Source organism: Maylandia zebra, linkage group LG23 (genome assembly GCF_041146795.1).
Source record: "Maylandia zebra isolate NMK-2024a linkage group LG23, Mzebra_GT3a, whole genome shotgun sequence".
In the NCBI taxonomy this organism is placed as follows: Eukaryota; Metazoa; Chordata; class Actinopteri; order Cichliformes; family Cichlidae; genus Maylandia; species Maylandia zebra.
In genome coordinates this window covers 41532331-41555850 of record NC_135188.1, presented here as the reverse complement: position 1 = coordinate 41555850, position 23520 = coordinate 41532331, and the positions used below count along the sequence as shown (strand labels likewise).

The 23520-nt window shown below is 40.8% G+C and overlaps 1 long non-coding RNA gene across 1 annotated transcript; it reads right to left on the bottom strand.

The window, feature by feature from the left end:
* Positions 1–236: 236 nt before the first annotated feature.
* On the bottom strand, positions 237–10462 carry LOC143414994 (uncharacterized). Its single transcript, XR_013095603.1, has 3 exons — positions 10323–10462; positions 9986–10031; positions 237–353 (listed from the first exon to the last, which is right to left on the bottom strand). It is a non-coding gene; the product is annotated as an uncharacterized LOC143414994 (long non-coding RNA).
* Positions 10463–23520: the final 13058 nt, after the last annotated feature.

The window sequence follows — 23520 nt, the reverse complement described above, 5'->3', positions numbered from 1 at the left end:
TTAAATAACTGCAGACCCAAGTGTACTGTTGGTCAGTCTAAAAAAATTGTATTATCATAATTCAAAAGCCCGTCTAGCCTAATAAATGTCAACGTTTCAGTTAACCTGAAAAAAGGGCACTTTTTGTGGAATTATTTTGGTGTTTCTAAAACTGAATCTCAAAGTGCAGACTTGTGAGGAGAAAACCAAGCTCTTGTCATTCATGCCCACATGGCCAGTGCTTACCTGATGTTGATTACTGCCCTGCTGAAACCATATAACCAGCATGTGTCTGCAAACACTGTCACAGTAAGTGCATTGTGGTTTTGTGGTTTTCACACCCCAGTGAGGCGAGCGGCAAATTGTGTTCAGAGCTGGAAAGAGAGTCAAACACCAGGGTCTTCATAACTTAAACAAACAAACAAAAAAACCAACAGGAAACTTTAATTTCTGCCTTACAGTTGGGGTATGTGAGGGTAGCGCTAAAGTGCCCTAAACTTGCAGTCTTTCTAATAGCCAGTAGGTGGCGACTCTGACTCTTAAGGCCATTTCTTTATATTAAGTTTATTGGGGGGAATTACCTTACTTCTGAGTTTATTTACTACTTGAGTACACATTTTCCTGGTGATTTTATTTCTCGGGAGGTAGTTTGATGTCTTTTTCAATAAATAGTTATGTTCATTTTGAAAAAGTTATGGTCCGAGTTAGAGTAAAATAGATAATGAACGAGTGTATGGGTTAGGCAAAGTGTAATGCATAAGTTGTTGTGTCTTTGCGTTCTCACTCAGATCCAACCCTCATTTTTGAGATCCAGGTTTTTAAAATCCAAAATGGTAACTTGAAGGTACCCAAAACAGACTCCACGAGCAAATGAGTGATGGCACATTGGTCACATCCATCTTTTGCATACAGTTTATGGCTTAGACTTGGCCCAGGTGATTTTGCTGTTGGTTGTGTGTTGTTCCTGTAGTTTGGGGTGTATATCAGCACAGCTTTGTCTTCCTGTCCCATTACATTCACTGCAGGGGCAACACACTCTCAAGCAGCACAGTTGGCTTCCTTTTTGAATCCACATTTTTAGGAATAATAAGTATTTCCTGGTTCTATTACTCTCCCCTCTATCATTGCTGTGATCCCGTCTTCCCCAAAACATGCGCTGTTCTCTGTTGATCCATTGTTATTACTGTCTGAGACCTAATTTGTGCTGCCATCATATAAGGGGAAACTGCAAGGTGGGTCCCATCAGTTTAGGCTGATTTGATATTTGAATCACGGGGAAGTAAATGACAAATGACACTCTTAGAAACTACCTAAGCAAGATTTTTTTTATGCTTGGCTTTTTATCAGTGAAACGTAGCCACACTTATACTATAAATCTAAAAAAAACAACGTGGGATTAAAGCTGCTGTGTGAACTGTTGACAAGCATCATAAATGCAAATCTGCCTGTGTATATATTTAAATAGACTCCCCAATCATCCATGCTGGTGTCCCCCCCACCGCGCCCTACTTATACCCCTACACGATGAAGGAACTACACCGCCATCATCACTCTACTCCGAGCATTACACAAGATATTCAGTCTAAGTAAATGGCTGGGCCAATTACATTGATTTTAGAGGAGCTATGTTGTTTGAATTAGTGGAGGAAAATGGACTGCCATTTTCCATGTTGTTGAGAATTGAGCTCTTTTCAGGGTCTATAATGGACAGGATACCAATCAGCGGGCTGATGTAACGCTACACGCTCCTCTTTTTTTTCCTCTTTTTTTTCTTTTTTTAAACCGTGTATCACATTGGGTACTTACACCATTAGAAAGTATTTTCAATATATTTCTAATTACATGAGCAAATGTATTTTTAGCTTTGCTAGTGAGTGCACAGGGCAGGAAAGTAGGCAGCACAGGGGCTGGAGTGATGCTGGTATCCAAACATGCTGGAGGGGAATGTTTAGTGTGACGTGTCCTATTTTTTTCACGCTGCTTACTTTCATAGAGGAGACATGTTTTGCAATCAAAATGGGGATCCATCTTTTCGAACCAGCACTCCCCACTATGACTTTTTTGATACGCTAAACCACTTTAAAAAAGTTATAGATTTTGAAATTCAGGCTTCAGAGTGACAAGATCTTTTTAACATAAAAACTCTCAAAATGAAATTAGTTTTATGCACATGCTTGCAGATAAAGTACAAGCTGTTATTACAACTTGTACAATAATGAAAGTTAAGTAGTGTCTATCGGGTGTTTTAAGAAATGCCTGTAAAATGTGTGCTGTTGTGGGAATGCCAGGCAAAGAACAAAACAAAAAACAACACTGTTACTAATGTGTAACATCACTTTGTGGTAAGCAGTTGAAGTGACTACCAGTGACTTTAAAAGATGCTGTTACTTCATTCAAGGTGGCTAACACTAACCTGACCAGCGCTAGCTGCAAAGCAATCAAATCTTATTCGAGATGAATTCTAAAACTCAATCTATCACTAAACTTGAATCTCCTGATTCAGTCATGTGCATTTGGCTCCTAATGCAGACTGTATCAGTCCTCATACTTTGAAAAACTTCAATAACACAAGTTTTCCATAGGTAGTATCAGAACTTAGCAATTTTATTGACCAATATTAGTTAGCTTCTAACTAAATGATTATATTAGTTGGTTGAGATAATTGCTCTAAACTGGACAATTTCAGGTGGTTGATGGTCCATCCATCCGTTTCCGGTTATTCATTTCAGGGTCGCGGGGGGCGCTGGAGCCTATCCCAGCTGTCATAGGGCGAGAGGCGGAGTTCACCCTGGACAGGTCACCAGTCTGTTGCAGGGCTAACACACAGAGACAGACATCCATTTGCACTCACATTCACACCTATGGGCGATTTGGATTAATCAATTAACCTATCCCCACAAACTGCATGTTTTTGGAAGGTGAGAGGAAGCCGGAGTACCTGGATGGAACCCACGCAAACACGGGGAGAACATGCAAACTCCACACAGAAAGACCCCGGCCTGATGGTGGAATTGAACTCAGGACCTTCAGCGACAGTGCTAACCACCATGCCTCTGTGCTGCCTGACAATTTCATCCATTTATCCTTTTGAGGGTCGTGGGGAAAATTTACAAAAAAAAAAAAACAACAATAAAAAAACCCTGAACATTTTGGGTAAACACAGGGAAACATTACCTTGGCCTCTGGAGAATTTTAAGAGCCACTTTTGAGCATTTTTGCCTTTTAGAGAAGCCTGACCAGAAGAATAGTCCCTCAGCAGCATATTAGCAAACAGCAATCGCAAAATACATTTTTAACATCAGCCATATTTCCACAAAAGACCCTTCTGTTCCAAAAGCCGTTGGTTATACAGTCAGTGGGGCTGTTAAGAACAGTCAGAAACTTATTATATTTCCTAATGTAAAAATAAAAAATAAAAACACGTCATTGTACAGGCATGAATAGGGTTAAAGCAACCACCCCACCTCCCCCATGTAATACACACACAGACACACTCCCATGCACTCCTAAACCAGAGCACCACTAAGTAAGAAATCAAATGTCATTCTCGGGGGCCAAGTCGATTTCAATCTCTATTTTCACCTTTTCCAAAAACCCATAAATGCAGCTCTTAACACAGGGCTGAGAGCTGGGAGAGCAGAGGGTTAAATTGGGGTCCAGGGCTCTGTCAGGCTTGGGTTAACTGCCGTGTCATAGTGGCTTTTGTCCTCTGAACCGCGCAGCGCTGATTGTGCGTGGCGGACAGCACAGCCTGAAGTGATCTGGAAGGTTGTCGGTTTGAATCTACACAGTGAATTGGCCCCAGCACTGCTGCTCGAGAGTCTCCGATATGGCTGCCAGAGAGTGTTTTATGTGAACCTTTTCAGAGGGACCGAGCTCTTTTTCTTTGCTTTAAATAGAGCAGAGGGATGTCTTATGGGCCTTGTCACTCAGCAAAGACAAATATCTTGTTGTATATGTTGCTGCTGTATGATCAAAAAGCTTTCGGGCCTTATAGCTGGCAATAACCACAAGAGAAATGCCTCTCCAGCCACGTATCATAGCTGTCTCACAACAAGCCTCGCCTCAAAATAATTTCTTAATCCATTAATTGGCGTGGAGCAGCATTCGGGGCAGGGCTTTTTGTTCAGTATGTTTTTCAGAGATGCATACTAATCATATAAAGTGATCCTTTGTGCTCAGGTTGACAGCAACAGCGAGGGCTTTTAGGTGCACGCGTGCACACACACTCAGCGAGGCATGTGTCTGGGAGCGCCGACGGCAGAACGAGTGTATTATTTTCCCTGAAGAGTGTTATTTTCCTGTCAAGGCTTGATGGCAACGTGCCAACAGATGTGACAGGGAGCGATCATCCCTCCTTCATACAGTACAGAGAGAGAGGGGAAGTGAGGAGGGATGGATGAGGACAGAGAGAGTAAGACAGACACAGCCGCGCTAGCTGGGTTTCCATGCGGGCACATTTTTATGCAAATTATGATGTATCGAATTTGAAAAGCAGCATGAAAAATGGCTAATTCTAATGAAATTTTCTCAGGAAAAACTTTTTCTGCTGGAGGCCAGGAGTTTGATTTAAGACTTTAGATTGAAGCCCATGTTGTCACCGACATGGGGATACGATCCGTTCACCCTGAACTCCCAGCTGCTACCACATAGAGTCATACATCCACTTATGCTAAATCCTAAAGTTATTTCTTTACAGCAACCGACTGTAGCTAGCATACTTGCAGTTTTTATGGGTATTAAGACTTGCGTGTGTTCCTTGTTTGTCAAGCTGTGGCTGTGTACTTTCTTTTCTTCTGCCTTTTCCCCTCCTCACTGATTTTTGAGGTTTTTAAAGTTGACTATTCAGTCCTTTTTACTGCCTACTCCATACTTGGCTTTTCAGAGTGCTGACGTTTTTTTCCCACCAATTTGAGAAGCATTTGTGGTGGGCATACAACACTTAAAAAAGACTTTTGAATGTGCAATCAGAAGAGCTTAAAATTCAACAGTTCTTCCAATAAACAATTAACGTTTTAGCAGCTCCACTGTAGTCTAGATTGCATATAAGGCTTTTAAAGGCTATTCACCTAATATCAAAAGTATTTTTTCTTCTTTCTGATTTGCATCAAGTGACTGCTGTAATTTTATCATGATATTTAAATGTGGATTCAGACACTTTTTTTGCTGCAGCTTGTTGTAACAGTAAAAGTTAACAGCATGTCACTGTGACTCTGTGCTGATTTCACATATTCACCTGCTTCTTTTCAAAGGCATTGGTCAAAAATCCAGGTTGGTAGGAAAGTCTTACAATTATGCTTTGTAGACCTGGCTGTCTTTCATCTAATCATATGATATTTTCCCATTTGTGAATTTTAATTGATAGAAGACAAATACATAAATACATAAACAATTTAAAAATATTGCAATGTAAATATTAGAAAGTTGTGCAAATGATTAGGATTGGACTAGGTCAAATAGAGTATATAGACAAATAAGTGAAACATCTGTATGTAAATGGGTCAGTATACTTTATCGGGATGTATGGGCACAGATGTATTACTGAACCGGTCTGCTCAATGCAGGCCTATCCTAGTCTTTTTCTTTGAGGTGGTGGTTAACATTTATTCCTGGCAAGTCAAACAATGACAAAGAGACACAAAAAGGTTGTTGTTTTAATGTTTCCCACAGAATTAGATTCACATGTGTACACATGCAATAAATTACTCTTTCATTTGGGTAATTAGCTGGATCTCCAGCAGTAAGTCCAACTCCAGCATCACAGGTGCCTAAGCCAATTAACCCAAGGTTGCAGGTTGTGGTAATTAAGTTACAAAATATACCTTGGTAGCCTACCTAGCTAAAGGCAAACTAATGTAGGACATGTGGGAACTTTCTGCACGTTTGGGTTCACTCTTGTTGCCATGCATGTTAAGGTCAACAAAATAAGACGTATCTGAAGGGATGAGGAAGTTCTATACCTAAAAGATGGTTGCGGAGCGTTAACTATATTTTTGCCCAGTGGTCTTTAGCAGGATCGTTATCAGGTGCTACAAATCTGTGGGAATCTCTGCTTCAAGGAACCCACTTGAATCACTGCTGGATGTTGCTCCTGCAGACTAAATTTGGATTTCCACTCCAGATCTTGCCTCAGTAATCTGATCTCCTGAGCCAGCTTTTCCCGAGATGCACACAGTGAGACTCGCTGATGAGCACTGCTATTCAGAGCTACCTGATAAATAACAGCTGCAGCAGATCAAATTATAGTGTGTGTGTGTTAATGGCACTGTTCTCCTTTGTCATCTGGTAAAGTCTGTAACTAAACTGATTCTTGCCATTATCTCCCTCTCTTTCTGTGCTCCTCAATATCGCTCTCTTTGCTCTTTTACCCTCTTCATTTACTACTTCCCTAACTAAAAAACAAAGAAAAGCAAAACAAAGCAGAAGAAAACAAAAGGAAAGAAAGAGGAACATGTCATTACTGGTTGTGTTTCTACAGCCGCACAATACCCTGACCACCCTCATCAAGTGATAGAAGGAGATCGCGTGCACGCGGGCAAGTACGAGAGAGCGATAGAGCCCCCGTGCGACGAAAGGCAGTTTAATTTAGATAATTATCTCACAAATTAACCACAAACTCCTTCCCTGTTAATTACCTGTCCTGGGGAGCGGCGCAGGAAAACAAAAAGCAGAGCCAGGGAGGTCTTTGTTCAGATCTTCTTGGGGGGGCCATAAATTGCTTACGCCCCTGCTGAAAAGCCAGATAACCCTTTTGAAGGAACAACCACTAAAGCATTTGATAGGCTAATGGGGAATACTGTTAGCATCCCTGCTTGTAATTGGACGTCATAAATCTGGCCCAGGTGATGGGGGGAACAAAAGAGGGGTTTTGTCTGGGTGTCAAGGCCACAACGCGACTTGTAAATCCTTCTCCCTGCTGAATGGCACTATCTGACGTTCCACATAGAGCTACAAGACGAGATCTCCCGGTGTTTACATGTGCTCACATACGCACAACAATATATACACTTTATATGTATATATGTCTGTGTACGTGTGTGTTTGTATCTGCTCCAGCGTGCTAATAAAAAGACCTTTTCTTATCTCGGTGTCTGCTGAAGGTGATTCTGTCAGCTGCTATTAACCTTGCCTTTATAATGACAGCTCAGCTGATTAGATTCGACACTTAAAGCCCTGACATTTCCAGTTTCACTCCGTTATTTTTCTTCTTCGGGTCTTTGTGGCTGTTACAAACATGCTCTCCACATCTTTATCTTCTTTAATAATGACTTGTGTTGTTAGGGCTCCTCATTAAAAACCAACATTAAAGCCTTGTTTTTTTTTTAAGCTTTCAACAAACAGCACCAAAGTATTTTTCCATAAGTAAGCAATGTGCTTAGAAGAAAATCAAAAGGTAAAACTGTAATAAAAAGAAAACACGTTTAAATTTAATAAAACTTTAAAGTAAAAAACAAAAACAAAAAAAGCACAGTAGGTAGTCCAGCTGCTTAAAAGAAATCTTGGAAACAGATTATATTTTAGCTTGTGTGGAAAAATTTGACAAGGTTAGTGTTTTTAACAAAAGCCGCTCAGCTTAATTTCCCTCTATGTCTCCTTAAGTGCTAATAAAAATAACCGTCTTTATCTTTGGTCAGTGTCAGGGAGGCATTTTGTTATCGCCTCATTTCAAAGTTGGTGGAGCTTTAGTATGATTATCAGAAGTTTAGCTGCCTGACACTTTTTCTCGCTCCTAGCTGGAAGGTCAGACAGCGGTCATTGCATGAGTAATGTCTAAACTATACAGTTTTTAAACCCTTAGCAGACACTATGGCAGTCTGCTTCACTAGTAGAGTCATGCTTATAACTTTGTTAACAAGGTTAAAGAGCATTTAATGTTGAGTGCAGCTGAATCTGATGATTGCATTCTCACACACATCTCAGTGTAGAAATGTTCAGGGCTGCAGTTCACCTGCGATATTGGCTTTATTGATTTAGTAAAAATAATGCCAACTGATGGCTGCTTTTGAAGCATCTCAAGTTCCAGAGATCCATTCTTGTTTTGGTTTGAGTTTGGACTACTTTTTCTTTTTGCTGGGTGAAGTTTCAAGTTACTCTTGTTCTTCTACCTAACCTGTACCTCTTTTCAGCCCAAGGAGGCTGAGTACCATCTTCTTTTTCCTTCATTTTCCTGCCCAGTAGCAAGGCTAACGAACAGATGTCAAAGTGCAGACAATGTCCATATTCAGTTGCCACTACAAACAAGTTAAAGCAAAAAAACGTTCTCAATTTCCAGTTTTTGTTGCACTTTTTAAAGTTTTAGTACCGCTCAGCTTGCAGTCAGCATGTTTTTAAAGACAAGCATGAAAAACCACAGGTAACAGTGACAATCTGATAGCAATCGAAGCAATCACTGGGAGATTTTTGGTGCAGTGCCTTCTTTGCAACTGATTTCACCCAGCGAGAGCCAGCAAGCTCCAGGAACAACTTCCAACCAGTCACCCAATATGGTGGACAACTCTCAAGGAATTTGCACATGACATCACATTGTCATAATATTATACATTAACTAAGGGCAGGTAGAAGCTGGGTTGAATTTCTTTAGCCACAGCCAGGCCGGATTATTGCCACATCTGTTCTCAAAAAAGAAATCACTGAAATAGGGCCTGCCTGACAAAGCGGAGTAGACCAAAAGCTCCTCAAAAGACAGGCATCATGCCGCGATCCAAGGAAATTCAGGAACAAATGAGAATGAAAGTGGAGCCAAAATCCACAAATGGCAAAAACATGGAACAGTGACTGGCCAACCAAAATTATCCGAAGAGCACTGCAACGACTCATCCAAGAGGTCACAGACAAAGACCCCAGAACAACATCCAAAGAACTGCAGGCCTCACTTGCCTCAGTTGGGAGGTTTAAGTCCCATTACATCTGATGTAAAAGTAACAAAGCATTGGAGAAACGGAACATCACGCAGTAAAATATGGCGATCGTAGTGTGATGGTCTGTGGCTGTTTAGCTGCCTCAGGACCTAGAAGACTTGCTGTGGTAAATGGAACCATGAATTGTGCCGTCTACCAAAACATCATGAAAGAGAATGTCCAGCTATCTGTTCTGACCTCAAATTGAAGCACATTTGTGTGTTGCAGCAGGACAGTGATCCAAAACACATCCGTTAGTCCACATCTGATTGGTTTAAGAAACACAAAAGTGGCCAAATCAAAATCCTGATTTGAATCAAATCGGAAGCATGACCATAAAAAGGCAGTTCGTGCTCGAAAACTCTCCAACGTCGCTGAATTACAACAATTCTGCAAAGATGATTGGGCAAAAATTCCTCCACAGCACTGCGAAAGACTCACGGCCAGTTATCGCTAAGGGGTAACTTAACTTCGTTGAGGGGGGAAAGCATTTTTTCACACCACTGTATGTTTTACTTGTGATGATTTTTACTCCCTTTTTCTTCTTCACTCATCTCTTTTCACTCTCTGTGTTTATACACCACTCTGCATTTAATTATTAGTTATCATTAATCTCTGGCTCACCTCCACCTTACCCCTAACTGGTCATTGCACATGTTCTAGAGTTTTCTTCCTGTTAAAAGGGAGTTTTTCCTTCTCACTGTCCCCAAGCACTTAGTCAAAGGAGGTTGTGTAATTGTTGGGGTTTTCTCTGTATTGTTGTAGGATCTTTACCTTACATTATAAAGCTTCTTATGATGACTGTTGTTGTGATTTTGCACTATTTAGTTTAAACCGAACGGAATTCAATTAAACTGAAAAGTCTGCAGGAGTAGCACTTAGCTTGGATTATCACCATGATTTAACAAGACCAACCTTTTCTGGCTAGAACAGATACATTTGGGCAATTTTTAAACTGTTGTACAGGAGCCCCCTCCAAAACATGGTCTTGTGATATTATCGAAAGAAGTTGAAAAACTCGTAAGCATTTGGATTGAAATGATTTTGACCACAGTTTTGTGACTCACATGGATGAAAAAAGAGAATACGGTTCAAGTGCTTTTACATACCTGCTTATGTAGTCCAGTAACATTAAAACAAATCTTCATCCTACAACTTACAGTAGAAGCAGAAAGATCTCCTTTATTTGTATGGAAACTATTATACATAAAGAAATATGAACAACTAAAACAAAAGCAGACTCAAAAGCAAGGACTATCCACTTCAAAGCTTTCTATCCTTGCGAGTACATTCTAAATAAATGAACATACACACACCAATACACACAACACTGTTGTTGAGCTGTAGCTATGTTCTTCAAACCAGGTGTGAGAGACATGAGAGTGCACACAAACAAATACACACACACACACACACACACACACACTGCTCATACTTAACACACACCATGAAGGGGAACATCGGAGCTGCACCAATATTTGTGTTTTCGCGGCTGTCACGTATTTGTCCAAGTCCTTGTCGCTGCTCTCCACAGCTACCGGCAGCAGGTGTGAACAACTCTTGTGCTGAGAGAGACGCACTCTGCTGTCACCCTGTCAGAGAGAGAGAGAGAGACATAGGCACACACATTCTCAGGCTGGGGGAGGAGGAGGGAGAGATCAATAGTAGTGAGTGTGGAGTTTGGATAATTACAGTTGTTAGCAGGGAGAGGAGAGCAGCTATAGTGGCCTCTCCACTCAGAGACTCTTATCACTCTCTGGCCTGTCATTACAGCTTTAAATGCTGCTGTGGCAAAGTGGCAACTCCGTGTGTGTGTGTGCGTGTGTGTGTTCTTTTTCCTCTCATCTCCATGTTTCCTCTCCTCTATATCTCCTTTCCTCTCCTCTTTATAGTTCCTCTCCACATCTTGTATCTTCTTACCTTTTCTTGTTTTTTTAATCTCTCATCTCTGCCCTTCCTCTTGTTTGAGTTCCTCCTGCTCTTCTGTTCATTGTCTTTGCCTCGCCTCACTTTTTGGCTCTTCTTGCGCTCTTTTCACACCACCACCTCCATCATTTTTCTTTCACTAATCTCTTTTAATCTCCATTGTTTTTCCTGCCGTGCCCCTCCTCCTTCCCTCTGCACCAAAACTACCGACCGTTTGTACGGTCTGAAGAACCTAAGCAGACGATCCTTGTTCGCTTTCAAGTGTTGGAACCCAGATCATCCCCGTAAGGCAGCTGGAGATCTCAGTGCAAGCCTCCTCATCTTGATTTCATGGTAAATCTTTTCTGACTGAAAGTGGCACCTTAACCCAAACCACGATCTTTTCCTAATTCTCACTGAGTAGATTTGTTAGTTAAACCTAACCAAGCAATAAGTAATAATTGTTTTTTAATGTCACAGAATATGTAGAAATATTTGTCTGCTAGCTTCCATGTGGGGACGTTTCAGAGGCCATGCACAGAGCCCTGCTTCACAAACATGCCTCACATTTCTCTCTGCAGCATCTTGCTCAGCTCAACTGTTTTTGTCTGCTTTTGTGAAGTTCTGTGAGACAGTTTGTTCATGTTCAAGAATATTGCACAGTGCTGCAAATGGTAGGAGTCTTTCTGCTAGAAACGTCAACAGGAAGAATTGCCGGTTTGCCATTTTCAAAATTCTGTCCAAATTGGGGATGTGGGAGTTTGCACTGTGGCACTAAGTTCAAAAACACTCATGTCTTTGTATAAACTAAAAGCATTGGATGAATGTCCTGGAAGGGTTTGTGTTAAAGTTTTCTTTCATCATTGCATCCTTCTTGCTTTTCTATCTTATTCCCTTTTGTCTGTATATATATATATATGTCCCTCATCCTATTCATGTAGCCTCTTCCACCGGGGTTACTTGCCCACTGATGCCTTCTTGTTCCAGTAGCCTACTTTTCGTCAGGGTGCCCTGGTTCCTCAACACCTGACGCGGACCTTGTTGATCCGGGTGACGTCCGAGCCGGCATGCCTTCATATTTATCTGTCTCGCTCATGTCTGCGGTAGGCCTGTAGGGGGTCTAGCCTTAGGACCCTTACTGGATTACAGACGCCCCAGGCAGGAATCGAACTTGCGATCCTCTGCTCCAAGATGCTAGCAAGATGCTAGCAGGCAAGGCATACATGGAACGCCATAACCAAGTGGCCGGCATAGTATACAGGAACATCTGTGCCGAGTATAACCTGGAAGTCCCGAGGTCAAAATGGGAGATGCCCCCAAGGGTGGTGGAGAATGACCGAGCTAAGATCCTGTGGGACTTCCAGATACAGACGGACAAAATGGTGGTGGCTAACCAACCGGACATAGTGGTGGTAGACAAACAGAAGAAGACGGCCGTAGTGATCGATGTAGCGGTTCCGAATGACAGCAATATCAGGAAGAAGGAACACGAGAAGCTGGAGAAATACCAAGGGCTCAGAGAAGAGCTCGAGAGGATGTGGAGGGTGAAGGTAATGGTGGTCCCCGTGGTAATCGGAGCACTAGGTGCGGTGACTCCCAAGCTAGGCGAGTGGCTCCAGCAGATCCCAGGAACAACATCGGAGATCTCTGTCCAGAAGAGCGCAGTCCTGGGAACAGCTAAGATACTGCGCAGGACCCTCAAGCTCCCAGGCCTCTGGTAGAGGACCCGAGCTTGAAGGATAAACCGCCCGCAGGGGCGTGCTGGGTGTTTTTTTTTTATATATATATATATATATATATATAGATAGATAGATAGATAGATAGATAGATAGATAGATAGATAGATAGATAGATAGATAGATAGATAGATAGATAGATAGATAGATAGATAGAACATATATAGTATCTTCTCCTTTATTCAGTCACCTCTTTTCTCTTCCTTTTCTCCTAATTTTATACATCCCTTTTCTCTCCCATTCCTTCTTATGCTTCACCTTCCTTTCTCTTTCATCCAATTATCTCATTTGTTCTTCCTGTATTTCTTCTCCCACTGTGTCTCATTTGTCTCTGCTCTTCATCTCCAGTACCTTCTTGTCCAGTCTTTATCACCTCCTCTCTTATAGCTATATATGTCGTTCAGTAATCCTTCTCCATGTTTTCCTAATTTGTTCCCTCCACCCTGCTGCTTTCTCCACCTGATCTCCTCTCACATCCTTAATCTCTCTTCATCTCCAATCGCTTTCTCCTTGCTCCTCTTCCCTTCTCCTCCTTTCTCTTTCCTTTCTTCATGCCATCAGCTGCGCCAGGAAGTGGCATTTATTCTGGAGAGATCCACGCTCTAATTTCTCAGAAGGAGACAGTGAGAGGTTTTGACTGTCCAGCCAGACATTTTCTTAGTTGTCGAGTCTTGACACGCGACACCAAAATAGGCCTGGAGAAACTGGAGTTAAATCCCCTTTTGGATCGCCGTGGTTGTTTCACCATTCTTGGGTTTCGTTGATCTCCACTCATGGTGAGGAGCCTTGTCAGACATAAGAAGGAGATGAGAATGATGGAGAGAAGGATTAGATGGGTGCAAAACAACAGCGGTTTGTCCCCTCCGGGCTGTTTGTTCTGATTTAGATGGAGCAGGATTAGCTGAGGATGAGGAGATCAGTGTGTGCAGAGTGTGTTTGCATGTGTGTGTGTGTGTGTGTGTTGAAGAGAAGTGGGCTGGTGATACGTAGACGCTTGAGGCAAAGCTGTCAGATATTCGACCGATTTTTCTTGTGTTCCGTAGGTGGTGCATAGCATACCATGCAGGATATACACACACACGGATCCTGCACTGCATCAAACCCTGCAGATCACGACTAAAAACTAAAGTAAAGTTTCAAATATCCAACCCAGATGTTGTTGGTTATATTTCAAAAAGTGTGCAAAATTGACACAGGACTGTTTTTTCTCCATTAGACTTAATAAAACGTACTTTTTCTGTGTCATCACACTTGCAGATGGTCCAAAACTCTATGAGTAAATAGTGTGATGCTGATGGCGGAAGCGGAACTATATGAATGTGGTTCTGATTGTAAGGAAGCGCTAACATGGCCACTCATGCAACCAGACTGTCAGCTGTCTCTCAAATTCTCTGTCTCTGTGTGTGAGTGTGTGTGTGTGTGTGTGTGTGTTACAAGCACTGAGTCGGGTATCACAATGAAACAGGAAATCACTGCACGGACAAAAAATTCTCTCTCCCCTCCTCATACAAAAACACTCACAAATAACCCGCTAATCTCTGCCCGTGCCCGCGTGCCATTCAAGGCTTCCTCCAATTAAAAAGCATCAGGGAGTCGAAGCCGCCATCTTATTTATCATATTAATTAGAAACTCCCCTGACAACAAAGAGAGGCCTACAGCTGTGGAAGCAGAGGAGAGGCCTGGGAAATGAAGGTTGGTTTGATTTGTTGTCTTGCTAATGTGACACCTATTATACAGGTTGGACCACGAATACAAAGACGCACAAAACAGCATATGGTAATTGTGAGTGTGCACGTGCAGGCAGGCGGCTGTGCGGCGAAGGATCTGCTTGAGCTGAGGAGTTTGGCGCTTGGTTATCCACAGTTTGCTGCGTTTCATGAAGGTAACGCTTTAATGACTGGTCACCATTCAACCACCTGTAGCTTTGACGGACTCAAAAGCATCACATTCATGAGGCTTGTGCATCAACTACCTACAAAGCAGTGCTATCTGTACTTAGTTTTAGTAAACAAGATACAACTAAAGGTGCCGATTTTATTGCTTTGAATCTACCCTGTTCTCAGTCTTTGCATTGGTAGGACAGCCAATTAAAGTCAGTTATAGGAAGGATCGATGTGACCACATGTGTGCCATACAGCTGTGTGGCCCTTGGCTTTGGAATGACTGCTTAAGGAGAGAAGGTGACAAAATTTGTGATTTCACTCGAGTCCATTCGAAAGACCTTTTTATATTTGTTTTCATGTGATGTTTTCTCTCTCCATCTCCCTCTTGTTGGCCATCTGTCATTTGATAATTCCTTGTGTATCAATTAGTTTTTTTATGTACTTTTTTACCAGTTTATAATTAGCTTTTGTTTTGGGGGGATGTTTTTCCCTGGTATCTTAACTGTTCTTGAATTTTATCCTGTTTTATTTCTGTCTTTTGCATGAAATGTGTGTTTGGTCAATTATTTCTTGGTTATATCACTGCTTCTACGTTTAGAATAAAGAATAAAGTTTCTCAAGTTGAGCATTTGTTTATGCTCTAACCTATAACTTTAGCTGCAATCTGAGGCAGAGAGTTGTGGGCAGGAATGTGTGTGAAGTCTCGTATTGTGGGAAGTGGTAAATAAGCTGTATTAGTAAACATAGTCTTTATATATATAAAATTATATATGGAAAATCAGAGTAGCAGGTATGCAAATGATGTAAAAGCCCAGTTCATACAACTTTAAGACATACTCTCACCCAGCCTGGCCCCCTCATCGATGCAGGCCTGAATGGTAAAGGTCTGAGCAAGGTTAAGCATGTGCTTATGTACCATTATGCAACTATCAGCAGCACCAGCCATAGTTAAACTGCTTAAAAGTAAGATCATGTATATATAGGATGTTAGGTCAGCCAAAGCACTAGCATGATTTAGCATGACACACATGAAGCCCAGCTAATTATTCTGTCAGTTCCACACATTTAAAAAGAAAGTTAATCATAGTGAACTGTTGAGTCTGATTCCACTGACAAAATTTGTATTTGGGGAAAGCCCGAATGCTAAGATAGCTAGCCAGCTGCAGACTCCATTGTCATATTAAAAATTGGACAGATATGAAAGTGCTACCGACTTGAATCCAGGAGTCTAGAGTCAACTTAACAAGAGAACGATGACAGCTCAAATCTCCGAGTGAATCACGTTTTCTGTGAAAGGAAAAGAAAAATGTGGGTGAATGAAATCTTTTGGAAGAAAACGGCTTTAAGACCTTGCTTCTGTCAGTTCATTAATGGAGATGTGAAGGGTGGGGGGGTGTAAAAACAGTGGGACAGGCCCAGATCGAGGGTGAGCAGGAGGGTGATGCGCTCTGTAATCAGGGGTCTATTAAACTGCTCTCCATACAGCTCATGATGGGGCTGGACCAATGCCCTGTGGAAGATAAACGTTCAGCATATTTAATAGCTGACAGGTGTGTGTGTGTGTGTGTATGTGTGTGTTTTTGTGTGTCTCTGGAGTTCGTGTGTGGCATGACACGATTTCTAACCATAGGCGTTTGTCCTTAAATCAGTTTGAAACCTCCTGAACGGTACTGCTGCACCAATTAAGGCATTGCTCTTTTAACAGAACTGAAGGTCTGGTTGAGTCAGTAAAATCCTCCTGAGATGTGTTATGAAATCACATTTAATACAATTTCATAACACAATATGATACATAACTGAATAGCACTACACTGTTTCTCCAGTGGGAACTGCATTAAGTATGCTGAGAAAGTAGATTTTAGACTTGCTGTAAAAGTAATGTGTTGGATAATCAATTTTCTGGGGGGGGGCATCCTTGGATTTTATTAAGGAGAGCAAAACACTACCATATTGGTTTTGCCATCCATCTAGATGCTAATACCATCAAAACTGACCACAAGACTACAACCGTAAACCTGCACAGACTGTTTGTTGTAAGGGAGGATGGGAATGATGATGGTTACATGAAAGGAAATGTGATCAGCAGGTAAGTTTTTATACACATACAAGGTGACCTCATCGACTTGACAACGAGCCTATTATCTGTAGAAGTTTACTCCCTAACTATAAGTAAAAAAATGTTTTCCTTCAATACACAACTGGTAAGTGATTATTGTAAGAGAAGAAGGCAAGTTGCTGACCGTGGTGCTGAAGCTGAGACCGTCAGCAGGGAAGTTGCTGTCCTCATTACTGATCATCAGCACACTCTTAGCTACAGTTTGCAAAGAAACCTGCTGATAAATCTATGTGACACTTTTTTTCTGATTGTGCAATGTTGCTGTTTGTCAGTCTGGCATTGCTAAAGGTGATTAGTCGGATTCCAATTTCTATGTAACTCATTTTGTTCGTACTTTACAAATTTAGAAGTACATATGGCCATCTGCGCTCACATTGCTTCACAGTATCCCCTGCTAACAAAGCTCCAGACATTTCGTTACATTGGTTTTGGTGTGGACGCCGACTTAGAGTTGTAGCCTGGTCAGATTGGACCCAGTCTCTCATGCATTAAGCTATTACAGAATTCAGCATCTGTGACAAGCACACAAGAATTGATTTTAGATAAGGAGTTGCTAGATTTATGGTTTATTAATAAACCCTCTGCTCTCCATTTAATCTCACAAAATTCGGGTTAGGAATGAAAGAAATACAAGCAAAAATAGAGATGTTTAGGTAAGGGAGAATATGGATATGGATGGATGTGGAGAAAGATTTCAGAGCTTCAGTGAGACGATGATAAATGGGTTGAGGATATCTAAGCTCTCATTCTCTCTATGGCTTCCCTACAGTGTCTATATTTTTCTTTCAAGCCACCAGCTATTCAATTTTGATAGACGCTGTCAAGTGTGTGTGCGCGCATATGTGTGTGTGTGTGTCCAGCCATCTGGTAACCAGGCCATTGTTTACTCTGTCACAGCTCAATATTTGCCCATCCATCTCTTGTCCCTGTGCTGCAAACCACAAGTGTGTGTTTGCAGAAAACTGTGTGTGTGTGTGTGTGTGTGTGTGTGTGTGTGTGTGTGTGTGTGTGTGTGTGTGTGTGTGTGTTCTGGATGTTTATGTGCATCGTGCAAGCTGCGAATACACACATTTCTGACAAAATGCAACCTTTTTTTAGATTGAAATTTAATCTCCTTAAATTATCCAGATTCTAATGAAGAAGAGAGGAACTCAGCCAAACTCTTGACATGAACTCATAAATTCAAGATAGCATCTGAATGAGACTAAATCATTCAAAAATACCTGCTAGTGTTCCATTTAAGGTCAGTAATCCATATCATCTCGAGTGTGTTTGAATATCACTTTATCCTGTCTCTGTGTCATTTATCTCCATTTACTCAGAAAGTATTCAAATACCTCAGCAAACACACCACACTGTGGCATCTTCCTGTTCTTTAACAGTCAGCCAGACATGCGCAGCTTGGACAATAGTCCACTTGTAATAAGATTAACCACGTCTACAGTGGCAGGTTGTACTTTTAAAAAGATTTTTTTTACAGCATTGTGCCCGAGACGGTCCACCCATCCATCCTATCCTGTGCACATACCCAGAGAACCAGTCTGGCACGAACATTAATTTGGACTCAAGGAAGAACTGATTCAATTTCGGTGATTTAGATCAAGGTCACTCTGACCTCATGTCAGTTCAATTTGTGGATGTGATATCTCAAGGATACTTTGATAATATTTCACCACATCTGGCACAAATGTCCGCTTGGAGTAGAAAACAAGCTAAAAAGAATTTGTTTTTTTTAATGTTTTTTAGTTTCTGCAATTCTGCTTGTCTACATTTTCTTTTAACGCTCACGTTAATTAACAGAAGCCAACTGTGATAACCTGAAAGGTGATTAAACTGTTATAAAAACTGGTACCTGTCTTAGTTGTGAGAGCACAGTTGAGACCAAAGTTATTTTTGGTTAGGGTCCGGGAAGGAATTTGCTCACTGGCAGTCTTCACAGCAGCAGAAATGCACACAGATGTGTGTGCGCGCGCGTGCGTGCGTGCGTGCGTTCAGTACTGAAGCCGTGCCAGGGTGTAATTTTCCATTTGGCTGCTGGACAGAAAGATGCATGTTGGCTAGACAATCTACTTATTGTGGTAAACACACACACATGACAGCATGGAGATCTGTGCTATTATGTAGCTTTCACAAGTTTGTTTTGGCATAAAGCACAACCCCAAACTAAATACACTGCTTTGACATACCCCAATAGCAGTGCACCTAACACAGGAAGGGAAGGATATCTCTGACATTGACGTTATTGCTCCCACGGATCTCTATCTGCCTCTCTTCCTCTGGAACACTTACTCTCATTCCATCTAAGTTTCCTTTCTCTCCCATCTCTTTGCAATCTGTTGCTACTCTTCCCTCTGTTCCCTTTTCTCCATCTGCCCTTCTCTGATCTCCTGCTGCTGTCTGAGCATCAAAGGTATTCAAGAGGTTTGCCATCTCACCTTCCTCCCCACAGATCCCTTCATCTTCTTCAAACAGAGGGAAGTGCAAAGGCTAACTGTGGGTTTCAGAGCATCTTTGTATTGCTCTACATCTCACGCTTGCTTCTCTGTCCCGGTCTTTGCCATTAGCAAAGTATCTGACAGAAGTGTTCTGGGTATAGAAAAGGCTGATCCTCAGATTGGACTTGTATGACCTTAGATCTCAGCTCTAAGAGTCTCAGTTTTTTTTGTTTGCTGGAGTGACAAGAGTTGTAGCTTCACAACCTTCAGATTTTTAGAGTAAAAGGACGCCTGCTTTGGTAAATGCTTTGTAAAATGTTGTTGTGAGGAACAGTAATAGTTATAGTACTTTGTTTTTATTATTTTAAAATACTGCAGAATTTGCTTAAACAAATGGATGACTGCTAAAGTGTGCTTAAAGCATGAAGATATTGACCAATGTGTACAGGCTGTACTGCCTCCAAATACTGATATAGGATGGTAACGATGAGCACTTTCACTGTTTCCTTGCGCAGGCAATATTATCTTAGCTATTATGTTAAATCAAATAGATGTCTTTTATGTTCTGGGTCAAACTGACCCCTGTAATTTAATTTAATCCCACCTTTAATTGAAACTGTTACCCAAATTTACTCTTCCAAACGTTAATTAAAAATACACGAATTAGGATATTGTTATTTACTGGGTTAGAACTCTTTCCCTCCGGTCATGCTGACCTCTGCTCTGAAGCTTTTCTATTCTTGGCCTTCCACTATTTTGATTGTGATCTGAAAAACTGTTGGCGAAGGACACAAGCATTCAGTCTGTTGTGTTAAATGCTGCCCATTTACACTTTTGGTGTAAATGATTGACAAGCATAACACTATAACCACCCACCAAAACAAACAAACTCATTTATTCAGACTTGAAAAAGAGGGTAGGTTTTAAAAGGCAAGTAAAAACAAATCAGGGTGAAAAACTGAAACAAAAAACATGTTAACATTTAGATGCAGTCCTTTGACCTTCTAACGTGGACACTACAGCTCTTTAAAAGGCTACACAGTCTCCTCACTTCCAGTACTCTCACTGACGGTGTTTCCAGGACTGATGCCTAAAGACTCTTTTGTGTAAAACTGAGACACCAGCAGCCTCTGACAGACTGGCAGGATTTGACACACTGATATAAGATGAATTTGCAGATCCCAACGTTTACAAAGCAGTTTCTGTTTTCAGGATCTAGATCATTCAACCCGAGGATTAATTTAAGCAACACAAACATGTTTTAAATGATCTCCAACAATGAGCCTAAAACACCTAGCTTGAAATGCTCGAAACATTATGTATACCAATGAGACAAGTCTATAGACTCCCGCTATCCATCAAATGAAAAGAAATTGCTCCACAGTAATTTTTCACATTATATTACAAATAATTGATTGATTGATCAACTTTGTTTTTCTTTCAAAAAAAAAAAAACGTTTGCACTATCTGACATCCCCACGCTGGAGTTGTTTCTATATTATTGTAATAATTTTAGTCCAAGATCAACATTACAACCAATGACCTATGATGTCATCTTAGCACTCAGTCAGCATTAGCCAAGAAGTTAGCTAAGACGATTACAAACTATCACAAGCGAACCAACACGAGTAACTTAAGTCTGGTTAACTGGAAGCCTAACTTGATAATATATTTACTGTATTGTACAATACTCTACAATTTGTACAATATAATAAAAACAATGCTGTACAAATTAATAAAGAAAAAACACTTGAAGTCCTGATAATTTGTTCCAGAAGAGATTTTTATATAAAGAAAGGCATTTTTCCCCTTTTTTCCTCACATTACAAAGCTATGATATCACAACAACAGGGTCAGTCAGCTGTAGTGTTGATCCTGGACCAATATGAATATGGCGATGCAGGAAAAGTCACAAGGCCAACCTTTTTAAAGGAAAAACCAAAATAAAGGTCTTAAAAAGCTCTCGGGCACCTTTACTGACTCTACGGGAGTCAGTAATGCTCTCTGACATGTTTAGTTTAGTTATGATGTGGTTATATTATTTACAGTTTTTTCAAACTCATGATATGGTTCAGTGAGCCTCACGTTCAGTAGACTGAGGCATTTTCCATATTGGAAGAGATCATTTCCATCAGGAAAGAAGTGTTAGGATCACCCTCTGATCATTAGGCTAGAAGCCATGCCACCATAAAGGCATAAACGCATAACAGACCCACCAGTTATCCTCACTGTAAGGCTCAGGTTTCAGGTTTCTTCAGTCATCGCCTGTATGCAGATTTACTTTATAAATCTGCAGTTTGTATTCAGATCTCACGGCAGCAGGTTTGGATTTCTGGATTTTCAAATTGAGAAACCTGCTATGATATCGTCTGGTTTGAGGTGCTGAATTGTCCATCTCCTCGTGACTCTATACAAGTGTGTAAGAGGATCCTGGCAGCTGCTGTTTACAGTTTAAATACACACCCACATGATGTATGTTTGAGTTTGCTGACTATACTGTATGATCACCTGCTTTTGTGGTGATGAACAAACAAAATTGTTATTACTGTGAGAGAGAGGGAGAGTTAAATTTCAAATCCTTTAGATCCTTTAGATTGTTTCCTGTTTAGCCTTCATCTGTGGTGCAGGCTCTACTGCACCTGAGAAACATTGTTTTGTGATTAGTAAAAAAGCAACACAATAGTGAAAGTACTGCTAATATTAGTATATTTACGTATGTATTTGTGAAAGATTATATGGAATTACAGGACATTTTGCACTAACACTAAATCCCCTTGGGTATGACACTGAAAAGGGCCCAAAGGCCTAGACCTTACATGCCACATCAACATCCACAAACCCACACATATACACACAGCCCACACACAGCACTCTGACCTTTACCCTAAACCCATTCCTCATCTCTCTGCAAAAGCAAACCAAGTGAATGGCCTCGCTAAAGGCTTTTTAATAGACTGCTTTGTGTGAGGAAATCTGTGGGTGACGAGGGGGGGGCGGAGGTCCCCAGGGAGACACAGGCAGGGAGAGACGGAAGGACAGCGAGAATAGCTCGCTGAAAAACCATGTGGGCAATTGGTGTTTGCTGGACTATTGATTCTTAAACATATTTAAACACCTTATTTAAATACAAAAAAATCGCAGTTGCATCTGTGACATTTCCTAAAAAGTAATTGGCTGAAGGCGCAGATATCAATTTTACAGTGCTGATGAAGACCAAATAACTAATTACGCCGAGTCCCACTGAAGATTTGAGTTTTTTCAGGCGTCAGCTAAAGGGTTTGAACCTCACATTTCTCTCCCACCCTATAATCATGGCAGCCAGGAAAGCTTTCCATTTGCTGCTCGGTACATTCGCGGCTGTGTTTGCATCAAACCCTCATTTTGTTTCAATTTGGTTTCCATTCTCAGAGATTATACAACATTCAGGCTTTAGAGGGGTTTGAAATAGCTTGAATTATCTCCTCCTAAATGCACCCACACATACAGTGAATACCCTTTCTGGAAAAGAGTATGTTGGATCATGTTAAATGAAATAAGAGCAAATCCACATTTGTATTTATACTGTACTCTTATTTATTAATTATATTTACAGTAGAGTCTTTAAGCGCTGACAAAAAATAAATAAATAAAACTATTCAAATGGAATCCATGCTGTTAATAAGATGTGCAAGGGCATGAAACCAATCCCTTAGTCACAGAGTTTTCAGAAAATTTTAAATCGTGTGAATTAATCTTCCACCAAGTACTTAAGTTTTTAGCTCACATGGTACCACAGAGTCTAGCCACATTAAGAGACCATCCAATTTTCCATCCAGAAGACAGAATTGTTTTCAGATTTTGCTTTTACTTTCATTTCTGACCTCTTATTTTCATTTGCTTTTTTTGTTTGTTTTAATTCATCACCCTTTTCATTACCATCTGCATCGGTGACAGAGGTGAAAACAGCAGAGAATATTTGGCTATAGTCTCAGTTCTTGATGTCCTGAGTTGTCCAATAGAGTTCAATGGAAGTCCCTCAGCTTCTGAAACTAATGATGTACTCTGTGCAATAAAATGTGCTCTAAGGAAGTTCTGTTCAAGCGTAACTTTAACTGTTTTTACTGTGATCTATACATGAGATATAAGAAATACCAGTTGGGACGTCATCTGTAATACTGTCTGGTTCTGGTGAGACAAACTCAAGTATTTCATTAGTGTGTTAGCACTAATTAGTAGACATGTCTATCTGTGTGTTAAACGCTTCCAGTTTGTGGACGCTGCTTGAAAACTGAACTTGCTAACCATTGCTGATAGATTAGCTCTGCACTTGTTTATCAAAAGAAGTAATTATACTGTAAGTAAATGTAAGTACTGTGCAAGTAATAATATCTTCATGTGTTTTACAGGAAAGAAGAAATGATTACATTGTAAGTACAGTTAAGTAGTGCATAAGTAATTTTACCAGGAAGTTACACAAGAAAAAGTACAGTGTACTTACGATGTAGGATGCTTGTTTTTCTACAAAATTACCATGAAATTGCAGAGTACTTAAAGTTACTTATGCAGTACCTAAAATGACTACTTAAACA